General features: G+C 44.3%; 1 long non-coding RNA gene across 1 annotated transcript; it reads right to left on the bottom strand.

Moving 5' to 3' along the window:
* Positions 1 to 9,282: 9,282 nt before the first annotated feature.
* Positions 9,283 to 13,129, bottom strand: LOC112987827 (uncharacterized). Its single transcript, XR_010392621.1, has 3 exons — positions 12,681 to 13,129; positions 12,178 to 12,235; positions 9,283 to 9,582 (listed from the first exon to the last, which is right to left on the bottom strand). It is a non-coding gene; the product is annotated as an uncharacterized LOC112987827 (long non-coding RNA).
* Positions 13,130 to 13,340: the final 211 nt, after the last annotated feature.

Below are 13,340 nucleotides of genomic sequence, written 5' to 3'. Positions count from 1 at the left end.
AGGCATTCAAAGGCATTCTTGCATCTTCTTCCATGCAGCATGGTACTCTGGACCACTTTGATGGTTGTGCTGAACAAGTTAGCTCCAAAGCCAGGTCCAACCCCCTTGATATCTGCTCAGTTACCACTTGACAGGCAGGAGAGCTCTCTGGGGGTTAAGCAGCAAGGTTTGACAGTCATTGTCTGCTAAAGTGAGCAGCCGAGGCTAATGCGTGGTCATTCATTACAGACTTTCTGAATGGTCAGCTGCAGTATTAGAGCTGGTCAAAGGTCTCTCCAAACATTTACTATCCATTAAAAGCTAACCTTTCTGTGTGTATGTTTGAGCTCTGAGTTCTTGAATAGCTGCAGGCTATGCATAAGACTCAGTGCTTCTCTGGGGGTCTATTACACTGTCAAACACAGCTCAGGCTTCCTAAACGCCTGAGCAGCATTCCTGAACTGGACTCTCCCTGCCCGCCTCCCATCACTCCTCCAGGAGGCTGAAAGCTGTGAACAGCTTGCTGGCAGCTGGACATTCCTTATGGGCACTGTCAAGTTTGCTGGTCCTCTCCCTCCAAAAATAAACAGCAAAATGTATTTGAGATTAGAGCTTAGTAGGAAATAGTTTTCCTTCCTTCCCAGGGCAAGTTTTCAAAGATTTGGAATTTTTCCCATCAAAAATTGTGATCAAAGCCAAAATTGTGGAGTGTCAGGGTAAGCTGACAGTGTGACTGTTTAATGGGCTTGATCGGATTTGTCATTCTTGGGTTTTGGGAGCATTTTGAATGGAATCAAGATAACTTCTGCTTTTTAATACCTGGAAAGATACTGCTTTAGGGACAGTGGCTTTCACCAAAAGCTTTTGCTTTCTATGCTCTTAGATGACACTTGGCTTTTGATGCCTTGTGTCAGAGCCAGGCAATCCCCTTACTTTTCTCCAAGTCCAAAGCTTACTGTGAAAAAGCCAGTGGTCCCAGGTTCACCTCTCCTCTCATGCACTCAGCTTTGCATTGGTTTTTAAATCCCTTGTCAAAAGGCATCCTATCCACTTTTACTTTGCAAACGGAATTTCTTTTGTCTTTCCCTTCCTTCCATTTCTCCCCTACTCCCCAGTTTTCCCTTATTTAATCATCTCTTTCCTACTTTTCCTAACATTTTAAAGGTGCTTCTGGCTAACAGCTAATGTGCCTTCCTTTGCAGGCTGCTGCAAGTAAGACTAAGTAATGCAAGCAGCACTGTATTACCTGTGATTTCATGGCTTCTAATTTGGAGCTAGCTTGCATTTGGCCATTATGGCATCGATTGTCAAAATAATGAGCTGGTGTCTGCCTGCAAATAAAGCATACTATATCTTTAGGAGTTCTTACGTGTGAGAAAGAGGTTCAATTTCCTTGCACATAGGGATGCACAAATAAAAATTACCTTGGGATGGACCAGGCGACTGTGAATTCACATGCTATCTGGTGTGCAATGATTTCCTCATTCAGGTAGGCCTCAGACCTTTGAAGCCAGTGGAACCTTTGGAACTAGTTTTAGGTTGGAGTCTTCTAGCTGATTCATTCTTTTCTTGGGTTCGAAATTTTTGGACTTAAAATTTACAGACTTAAAATGAAGCACTTAGATCTATACATAGGCAAGAAACAAAATGTGTTTGAGTTTCAAAGCTTCTGAAGGACTGTTGCTTGCACCGCTGCTATTGGTTTTGCCTTTGCAAGGAGAGGAGATAAATGTGCATACCCAATTTTTTTGTACGTCTTTATGTTGATGTTGCTCTGGATGAGGTGAGTTACAAGGAGTTTAAAAGAGGAAGAACCATTTTGCACCTTGGAAGAAGGAAACTGAAAGGGACAGAAAGTTTTTTCCCATTGAGGAATGTTCCTCCAAAGAACTAGCACTCCCTGAAAAAAGGGGAGGCATTATTAGGCACTAAGCCATCAGCCAGAACTAGCATCTGTCCAAGGTCTGGCCAGGAGGGATCAGCAGAGTCCCACTGCAGGGACAGCCAAGGCAGCCACAGTGTTAAATTAGACTTGTAAAATAAGTAGAAAGTATCTCAGAATGTCCCCTCAAAGCTGAATTATCTGCTGACTTCTTAGACATTCAAGAATTATCTTTGTCTGTTTAATTTCATGCTTATCATCAAACTAGTTATTAAATGGATGAGTATTAGGAGAAAAATTCAAGGCTTTCTGGTCTGTCTTGTTTAATCCCTCAGCCTCTCCTTTTCCTCCTACCTATCCCACTTTCTCTCTGCCATAGTCAAGTGAGGGGAAAGGAGGCAGGAGGTAATGCTGGGCAGTATGGCACAATCTGTGGTGTGGTTCCGAAACAGGCAGGATGTGAGGGTGCATAACCTCAGGTAAAGGCCAGGATAGAAAATACTCCAGTGTCTTGTCAGATCTCAACAGTGCAGCTTTGACTGCTTGTAATACGCACTGATAATTAAAAGGAAAGTTAAATTGTCTGGGAGTCAAGTAAATTGCTAAAAGCATAAGCAAAATAATTAAATAGCAAATGAAACTGAGTTTCTTTCCTTACTGTCTCATAACGTTATCGGGGACTATTACATGAAATTGGAAAATAAATGATTTTCAACCACTGAAAGGCTTTTGTATGTAGGACAAACCAAGGCTGTGGACCTGCTGCTTTGGGATATATTTGAAATCAAAAGCTTAGAAACATTTGGGCAAAGATTGGCTATTTAAACTGATAACAAAATGATCCCACTGGAATGAATTACTGCTTTAGTGCCCCTCGCTCTTCAGCTAGAGTATATGGAAGTGATGGGGTAGGATATGGCCTGTAAGAGGTATTGGCAGCCTCCTTTGGAAAACCTTGTTCTGACCATGGCAGGATTTTGGACTAGATGGGCCAGGACCCACCCAATTAGGAAATCCTGAGGTTCCGAAATATTTGTGGCAACGTACTGTCTATGTCTCCAGTGCAGTGTGTTTCCTCCTGAAGGGACATCACCACAACACTGGCTGTTCATTAAGACTATAAACCACGACAGTCCATTCAACAGGATCCTCGACTAAGTGTTTTGCCCCAAAACCAACTACTGCTGCTTTCTGCAATTTGGTTGCTAATGTCCAGGAGGGACCATTTCCCTAGCAGCAGTCTCCAAGCCTTAAACTTTTGACCTGAGCTAATTACTGAATTCACTTTATAGAAGTAATGAGGTTCTGAGCCTCTGCAATGCCTTGGAGGCTCCAGAGAGGCCGAGCCAAAACCTGAGCTCCCTAATCAGTTCTGACTCTGGTTTTTTTATTCATTTACTCACTGCCCTGAGGCACTGCCGCTCCTTGAGCTCTCCGGGAGGAGTTGCAGTGCTGCTCCTCCCCAGTCTGCAATTGGGAAAAAAATCCCTGTTTCAGGCTGCAGGTATACTCAACATCTTAGTAATGAGAGCAGGAGATAGCAGTGGGGCCCAATGTCCAGATCAGCAGGGACAAAAGGGCTGCGTTCTAGTCTTCGCTCAAGTCTAGTATTAGACAACTTGGGTCTCTTCCTTCTGCCTCAAGCACTCCAACAGAGAAACTGATAGCACTTTGGTATCTGTGGGTAGTATAATGCTGAATGAAGGTAAAGTTTTGGTGTACAGGACCATATGTGGACACTGGTGGCAATAATTCAGCTCGGAGCAGGTTCCCATGCTGCAGAAATGTGTTCCTCAGTTCTGGTCAACTTCTGCAAAGTCACCATCTCTTTTCTGCTTCTGGGTTCTTCCCACCCAGAATAGACAGGCCTTAGCCAGTGGTCTAAAGCTGAGCCCATCTTGTCTTTTACTGGGAACATCCAGGAATTGCTGGCAGCTGTAGAACAGCTAGAGGCCTGACATGAACCCCGCGGTCCCCAAGTATATCACTGGGCCCTAGTTGCTCACAGAGCTAATGGTCCTGGCTTCCCCTCTCAAAGACTTTCTCTTGCACTGCTGGTGCTTGACCTATTTCTCCTGTCAACTCTAACAGACAGTAGCACCCACAGGGCTGAAACCTCTTCAGTGATGTGCAGGAGAAGCTGAGTGCGTCAGTCAGGTTAGGATCCTGCTGACTAAGCCTAGACCCACTTCTAATCCCAGTAAGCCATCATTATCTGAGGAGGATGAGGGAAAGGGAGAAGGCATGCTGTCACTGGCTACCCATATGACCATTCTGATGTGACCTCCTGATGCCGTGTGCCTAGTCAGCTGTATAGCCATGGTGGTGTCCTGCTGAGCCTTGCTCTTCACTGGGCAGTGTGGAACCACATGCTGGGCCACAAACAGCCACAGCCCTTCTGCTCATGGCAGAGCATGGACAGGGAGACCTTGCATCTGCCCGAAAAATCACTCCAGTCCTTTGTGTTTAATCCTGCACCATGGGCAAGAGTAAGCACAGGCTCTAGCACCCAAAAGCCAGGATTCACCTCTTCTGCCAGAATGCAGGAATGAACCTGATGTGTTTGTAGATACAAATTAAACAACCCTAGTTAGGAGGAAGGAAAGAGATTTACACTGCAAATCTGTACCAGGTTGACAGTCAAGTACTCAGTCAGAAAGCAGCCGTTTATGTGATCCTGCTAAACTCTCTCTTTGTGTTGAGAGTGATGTGGCTGGTAACTACATAATTATGCCACTTTTTTCTACTTTTCCTCTGTCTCATTAAGGTCAGATGGCTAGTGAGTCAGAGAAAAAGTGGAGACTGTGTAAGTATCATTGTGTCTGAAATAACATTATTTTAACATGAAGGTTTGAGGGATTACCTTACTTGAAACAGGCTGAAGGAATTAACCTCAGTATCTGAAATAAGACTGATAAGATATGTTTCTTTCTAGTATAAATGTTCCCTAAAAATACATGTTATATTTCCAGGATTAGTCACAATCATGGAAGTGCAACTCATGGCATCTGAAATGCTCTGAAAAGCAGGTGTCATACAGGAGCTGTAGCAGGAAAGTATGAGGCTTGGGGAAGCAAAAGTGGTTCTCCCAGTCAGCTCGTGATATGGACACCGAGAACAAGAGTTTTGGCCAGTGCACACCCAGCAAAGTCTTTTGCCATCAGCAGAGACAGGCTGTTTTTCACCACCTGGTGAACCAGAACTGATCTAGTTTGGAGGCTGCAGGGAACTGACACAGAAAGATATGTGACCAGATAGGCAAAGATAAGCTGTGAGTACCTCTTACTAGCACAGTTTTCTAATATTATCAGTGGTAAGAATTAATTAGATCATCCAGTTCAAACTATATCTTGGGATATTCAGATTCAAAAGGAGAGTTGGCTGCTGATGAATACTCCGTGATGAATATGGTCAAGGTAGAAAATGATCTTGAATCTCAGGTGCTTTTCCAGCCACAGAAAGAAAAACAAATAAAAACTGTGTTAAAAAAAAATCTCTCTGTGATGCCCTTGTCATCTCTTACTGCTTCCATGTTTGGCCCTTCCTTTTCCCGTGTAGACCCTCAAACCACTCACCTGCACCTCAGATGCTAAGTTTAGCTTCCTGGGCATATTGCTGTCAGTAGAGCCATGCTGGCTGTGCGTAGCATCACCAGGGAGAACAGTCCCTCTCACTATTCTCATGAGATACCTGTTTACCAGGGACTAAAGGGATAATGGATTCCTCCCAAACGGGCAAACCAAAATCATTTGAAGCCTGCAGGGAATCCTGGAGCTCTTATCCCAGTATGTGCCACCCAGCATAGCCCCAGCTGCTGGACAGTGACCTAGTCGCACCACGATGCTTGCACCACCAGAGCAACACTGGAAAACTTGAAAGAGAAATATGATAAATCCATTTCATGAGAACAGGAAAGATTAACATGTTATTTTGCAGATCTCATTTGTTCTTAAAAAAATCTGCCTTGTATCAGGGCAAATAAAACTCTGCTGCCATTGCAACCAATGATGGGAGTAGGTGACTGCAACTGAACCTGGAAGAGGACTGAGTTGTAATGTAAGAGGGGTAAGGTTAGCTGGTGGAGGTAGATTTTTTGTAATTAGACTAACTAGCATTGTCAGAAAAAGCAGATAAGCTTTTGGACAAACAGGCCCTTCTTTGAATTTGAATTAGAAGCAGCAAAGTGACAAATAGCGCAGGACAGTGAACAGAGCGGTACAACAGGGCCTAGCTAATCACTGGAGATAAGATCTCCAAAAGAGTGATATGACAGGCAGTCTAAAAGCTCCTGCTGTGGCACCTTCCCTGTCCCTGCAGACATCCTGGCAGGCAGGTAAAGGCCACTGCACCAGTGAAGTTACCTTGATTCCAAGGAAACATCTGTGGCTCCAGGTGTCTGCATCAGTGCCTGGTCGACTCCTGCTGCCAGGGAAGTTGAGCCAAACTGATGCAGAGAAATGTTTCTCAGCCTTTGATGTGTGGCTCACTAGTGAAGCAATATAAGAGCTAATAAAGCACAACCTGCTCTTCCATCCCTTTTCATGTACTTTTTAGCTGGTCACCAAACCTCATGAAGGAGTTACTTTTCAAAGGGAACATTTGTGCAACTTACAGGTACCAAATCCCCCCCACCCCGCCACCGTCTTGTGAGAAGATGGCAAAATTAAATCCCCAAAGGGAAAGTCTGCAGAAACACTGGAAAAGTCAGACTTAAGGCTAGATTTTCTCTAGAGCTCAGTACGTTAGATGATGAATGCGCACTTAGAAAAAGAAAAGTCCCCTGCAGAGAACAGTGTGTGTGTGTTACACAAAATTCCTGAATGCCACTATTGGTATAGTAATCTATACTTATGGAACTCTGAATAACTCCTTGGACCCCTCTGAGTGCCTCTAGGGCATTAGTCTTACACGGGAATTGGAAAATGGTCTGAAAAGCACAACACTGTTGTACCCTATGCTGTATCCAAGCAATGCCCAATCAGGCTGGCTACAACAGACTCCTTGGCATGGGAGTTACCAGGTTGGACTGAACTGCAAATTCCACGCTTTCATGTCTGCATTCAGTCTTCACACTTTCTCCTGGCCTCCATTAATGGCAAAAGACTTGGTAAGGTTTTTCCCAGATTACTGGAGAAGGTTTTAGGAAAATTCCTTTATTACATTCTTTAGAGGACTCTCCCCACCCTTCCCTCACCCATACAGACAATCCACTTTTCCCTTTCGGGGGACTCCAGCTGGATTGACAGAAGAGCACTTCTATCCTGTGGATGCATGCAGCTCCCGGGGCCTCTTTGTGTCAGGCTGTTTTAACAACAAACATGTCACAGCCCCTGGAGCATCCAGTCCAGCATGTGAGAGGCAGGGAGAGATGGCCTGGCACATCCATCGCTTTATGTCTTGACTACCCAGTTTGTGAAATGCAGATGAAAACAATGTTTACAATTTTTAGATTTTGAGATCTCTGTATGCACAAAATGTGGGCATGAGACAGATGGACATTTAGGCCTTGAAAAGCAGTTCAAAAATAATCTACGAAAAATGAATAAAGGAGCCTCGGATTATCTAGATTGGTTTACCAAAACTAGACCTGGCAAATGGTGTTTATTCAGTGGAAGAGAGGACGAAGGGGGAGATCTGTGCCTCAAATTTTCCAAAGAAACTGATGATTTTGTCTAATTGAGATGGAATCCTTAACCTGAAACATTTTAGAGCAACTATCAGGGAACCGAATCCTGGTAAAATGAGGACAATAGCACATGGTTTTGTGAACATACATTAAGATTTGCAGATGTTAGTGTTAAATTATATATACCATTTAGGGCTACTTGAGTGCCATCTTTCCTGATGCACTTACATGTCACACACGGCTGTCCTGTAACCAGTTCAGATTTTCAAAGACAGAACTTTTCAAGCCTGGGTTCAGACACTGAATTTTATAGAGACTTTTTGGGATAAAGGGGGAAATGCCATCTCAGTAGAAGGCAAACTCAAACTCTTAACAGGTTGCTGATGCTAGCCAAATGACTGCAAGGTGCTACATTTCTTGGCAGGATTATTGCGATTTCCACTATTCGTTAGTTGGGGAAAGCAACGTCTTTTTAGCTACTTCTGTCTCCTTGGCTTTTTGAAAGAGGCTCTTCTGTTGCTGTTTACTAAATTTCATTGGTAAAGTTAAACTGAGATGTGGTCAGCAAGAAAAAGGTACAGGGAAGTCAGTCCTGCAAGGATAGTTCAGTCATGCTTTGTCATGGGTATGAAAATATAACAGATATTATATTATAATAGATGCACCAAAAATCCATCGAGCTCAGTATTTCATCTCCAGCAGCAGCCTGTGGCTGATGCCCAGGATAGAATAAAAGAATGAGGCAAATACATAGGGGATACTTGCCCAGGATATTCTTCTAATCTCCAGACATTTGTGGCTCAGAGATCCCCAGGGTCAGGGGATGTCGCAATGTTTCCTATACCTGGGTGATTTTTTTTTCTTCTATCATTATGTCCCTGGCATCATTGCAGAAGGGCAGCTGGAGTGAGCTAGAGAGATGGTGGAAATGTTCCATAAATTCTTTTTCCTTAGGCCTGACATTCCCTACTCTTGCCATATTCCTTCAGCTGGTATGTTTATGAACAAGGGAATGATGGCCTAAGTATTTGTGATTCCCTGCCACTCTGTGTGGCCATGGCTTTTCATGGCACCCACAGCTCATCTCTGCTTGCACAGGAGTTGCTATATCCTTACTGCATTGACACAACTCTCTTTCTCACTTCCCTTGAATCCCATGCTGTCACTCGTATGGTGACAGAGCTGCCCACGTCCTAAATGCATGGTTCTTCTGGCCACAGAGCAGGCTCACAGCTGACTGGGACAGAAGTGCTACAGAAACACTCTTAATTTGGGAGGATGAGAAGGAAACGCAATGCGTCTTTAAAAAGTTTACTGTTCAGGAAGACCTGAGATCTGCACAACACCCAACAGTTGAAGAAATTTGATAGATGAGTCTCTGACATTCTTGTCATGTCTTCCCTCTCTTTTTCCCCACTTCCACACTCCCAAAATGCTGTGAGGCGTGCTGTGAGGTCTGGCTTATGTAAGAGAGTCTGTCAAAGTTCGGACATGTAGGCCCCATGGCCTGCAGCTGGACTAAGTGAGTAGTCTCCATCAAGCATTCATCTAAATGTCTTGCTCCTGCAGCATGCCCTCAGGTTCGGCACTCCTTTGTTTTTAAAGCCACAGTTATTAGTATCAAGAAGGCATGCAAAGAGCTTGGGAATAGTGTGTGTGTGTGTCTGTGCGTGCAGAGAGACAGAGAGAGAGAAGGGAGGGAGGAGGGGGAAAGAGAGAGTTTCTATGCCTATTGGGAATCATGCTTACAAAAATAAAAAGAGACTATTATCAGGGTCTTTTCTTCGGGGAGAGAACAAACTGTTTATTCCAGACTAACCCTGCTGTCTGCGAGGGGATAACACACTGTGTTACAGGCAGCACAAAGGAGACTGTACAAGGATCTAGCTTTCATTTTGGTGCTGCAAGGCTTTAAAGTACAAGCCAAACAGAGGGCAATGAAGGATGCACCACTGCGGGTTTGAACTCCACTGCTCAATGCACATTATATCTGTAGATTGTTTGATAGAGAAAATCCCCACCGTTGGCTTGGAGTTTCTAAGAGAGCAGGGAATATGAAATCCTTTTTCTCCACTAGGTGTTACACAGGAATGACCTGGGGACACATTAGACAGTGATAAGTGACTCTTTCCATCCCCTTTTATCCTGTTTACAATACAGAAGCTTTCCTTGAACAAAACCCTTTTTTACTCTCCATGCTCCTGGCTGTTGTGTCTAAATGAGCCAATTTGCTGAAGGACTCCTCCTGGAAGGACTTGAAGTCTAACAAGAACAGACATTTGGTTGTAGCATGTTTTTTCTGGCAAAAATCAATTTCTTCCCAAAAGAACAAAAAATCACTCCTGTATTTCAGTGCTTGCCACTTCATCAAAAGTCTCATGATACTTCCCACAAAGCCCTGGCAAGGAGGGAAATCCCAGCACCTACTTTCATTAAAGCTCTCCTATTTACAGAAAATGTTTGAAAATGGAGTTTAGTGACCCAGATAAGGGAGAGCAAAGAAAAAGAACCAAATGTATGTATTACTGCTGCAGCTATTGTTTTTATTGATACATTTTTTATTCTTAGACTGATGTGATTTCTGTGGCTTGGGTTACTATTTGAAACCCAAGTGATGCTCTTTTGCCAGTCACCTGGCTTACTGCATGGCAGGGTAGAACGGACAAAGTTTCATGCACCATCTGAGATGCAACGGATGGATCTATAGGAACACTAATTAAAGATCTCTATTAATTTCACTCATTTATATCTATCTCCATGAAGGTCAGCAACTTGTCTTCATGACACTACAGTATATTCTTCAGCTGCACACCTTTATCTGTAAATGAGCAACAGCAAAAGAAACCAACACTGTTCCACTCTCAAAGTTCCACGTTTTGCCTGGTGCCACACGGGAAGGTGCCCATCTTCAGCCTCCTCTCTCTTAAAATCATTGCTGGTCTTCCCTCCAGTGTTTGTCATGCTTCAGTATTTTGGATTTTTGCTGTAAAGGTAGTTAGGCTTTGCCTAGGTAGGAGAAGTGCAGGGCAAGACCTACCCCTGTTAGGGAAACTGCTCTGTTGATTTATGCAAATAGTGCCGAGATCTTTTGACTCTCAGTAGAGGAAAGTCCAAAGATGGACCATTCACTACTGGTAAAGAAACTGAAAGTATGAGTTACTGATACAACTGAACCATTCTAGTTGTGCACTCCTTGCCTCGGGGTGCACATTCCCATTGCCTTTCTTGCACTGGTAGTGGTGTGTATCTGAACCCAAAGTGAAGCAATCTGGAAAGCTAAAGTAAAAGAAAACTTATTGTCTGTTTTTAGTTTCATTTTGTAGAGTTCAATTTCTGCAGGTTCAGTTTGAAATCTGACTAGCACTTGTTCAAATGGGGAGCGCTCAATTCTATAATTTAACTATAACTCAAGTGGGTTGGAAATCCTCATCTTCCCCTCCAGCTGCTTATCTATGACAGGTTGCCTTCTTACTAATCATTTGTGACTTTCAGAATTTTATCTAAATGAAAACTGAGGCTCCGAATCCCATGAAAATCCCTATTCTTTTAATAGTATCCCCATGACAGCAACTTTAGAGATTTGTTGGCTTGTCAGTTCTCAATTAAACTAACACATTTTATTGATATTGTATTTTGCTAATTTTTAAATTATGCACCTTGTGGTACTAAGTCGAATGCTTTACAAAAATCTTAGCCGATTGTTCCCAATCATTGTCTTATTAAAGCATGAGGTCTTGTTTCTTGACATGACCTATTTTCTCTCAATGTACGCTGACAAGAATGCATTGCAGTCCTAATTTGAGACTTTTAATCAATCAATTCTGGTATCAGCATTTCTACTCACTTTCCTGAGGTCCAGACTACCTAGCCTATATTTACACACTTATTTACCTTTTTTCATAATCCACGTTCTTTCTAATTCTTCCATAAAGTTAAAAGAGTGGAGTGCAGGTGGCTTGTCAGGCTAGTACTGTAAAAGCACATCAGTGTTTGCAGTCCAGCATGTACAAGGAAGGGCTGTGGCTTGTATTATGGCTCATTATCTAGTCCAAAAAATAAAGAAACCATGCACAGCTTAGCTAACAGAAAAGTCTGCCATACAACCCCACAGCAAGGCCTAAACTGACAGCCCTGAGAGAAACTACAGAAGAACCTGCTGTTACAGAATGAATGGCTGATAAAATGGTGCAGGGAATTTAGTGTAGCTAAATGCAAGGTGAAAAAACCCTAGGATTCTTAGGAAAAACAATCTGAATTCTCTGTGCAGCATGGGAAGCCCTGAGCTAACCACTACCACTCACGAACAAGCTTTTGGATTTAGAAATACATAGTCCTATGATCAGTGCTACATGTAACAGTCACAAAAACATGCAGAGTATTGGAAAATGTTAGGCAAGGAACACAAAACAAACTATATAGGACAGCTAGCAAAGTTTCAGAGAAGATAATAATGATGGCCAAAAACCTGGAACAGCTATTTTAGAAGATGCAGGATTCATCTTACTTCCTGCTAGATATCTATGTATTTGCATTTTCATTTGAACTAGTCACTCGATTCCTTCTGGAGATTTAGTGAATGTAGTTCATAGGGCAGTTTGCAGGACCAAAGATAACCACCTTACTCTAAATTCTGCTGACATCATCTTCACTGACTGTAACAGCAATCTAAAATAACTACTTCACAGCATACCTTCACTTCAGACATCCACGTTTAGTTAGACGATCCTTTTCTCCTGGCACTCTTGAGCCTGAAAGAGACCACAACAGGGCGATGTGAAGATGGTTGCAAATGATGAATGGCACGGGAAGAGAGAATAAGGAACAACTGCCCACTATTTATACAAAAATTAGAGCACTGAATCAAACTGGCAGGTGACAGATTCAGAACAAAGAAATGGAGATATTTCTTTATGAAATGTAAGGTTAAGAGGAGGAGCTCTTTGGCGCAAGATATTGGATATGCTGAAGAGCCGCATGGGTTCAAAAATGAATTGGACAAATCATTTGAAGAATGATACACTAATGAGCATTAAACAGAGACAACGTGCCCAGCTCAATAAGGCTAATAGATTTAGTGGTGGAGGTGAGATCTTTGCATGTGGTAGAGGGCTGATGGAGGGGAGCATCCTCTTGAGGACAGACAAGGGGAGGAAAACAGCTTTGGGGAGGAAGGGCAGGAGTGTGTCAAGGCACCTCTACGTGCAGGGAGCAAAGGTGTTCCGCAAGGCGAGATAGCTCCTTTCTTCTACCACCTCCTGGGCAGCAGCCTCTGATGCCAGGGAGAAAGACCCTTGTCCTCATGGAAGCACCTGCAGGTGAACAAAGCAAAACACGGTTTGGGGTCCGGGGCTCTCTCCTTGACTCCCATCACCATTGCTCCTGCTGCGTAAGGTCGCAGGTGCAGGCGTTTTACTGCCTGACAGGAGAGTCTCCTCCTCTGGAAGAAGGAGAGGGAGAGAAGGGAATACAGAGAATGAAGCATGTGGCAATGAGCACCTCCTCCCGCACCAGCGAGCGGTGAGGTTACTCAACGCTGAACAGACAAGGGGCAACATGCATCCCTGGGCATGGGGCAGGCTGCGGATGGGCTGGAGGAGCAGCGCCGGGGGGGACCGCGGGGCGAAGCGGGACCCCGGGGCTGGTGGCGGTGACGGCACTGCTGAGCGCCGTGAGGGTCGGCCTGGCCCGGTGAGGCGGGCGCCGCTCGCTGCCTCGAGGCGCCGCGCTGAGGCAGAACATGGCGCCCAAAGGCCGGCGCGGCGGACCGCAGTCCTCGGCCGCCCCGCCCCGGGGGGAGCCGCCGCTCGGCGGGAACGCGGGCTCGCGGCGCCCCCTGCGGGCCGCGCGCCGGTG

The sequence above is a fragment of the Dromaius novaehollandiae genome, chromosome 22 (assembly GCF_036370855.1).
Source record: "Dromaius novaehollandiae isolate bDroNov1 chromosome 22, bDroNov1.hap1, whole genome shotgun sequence".
NCBI lineage: Eukaryota > Metazoa > Chordata > Aves > Casuariiformes > Dromaiidae > Dromaius > Dromaius novaehollandiae.
This window is presented reverse-complemented; position numbering and strand designations above follow the sequence as displayed.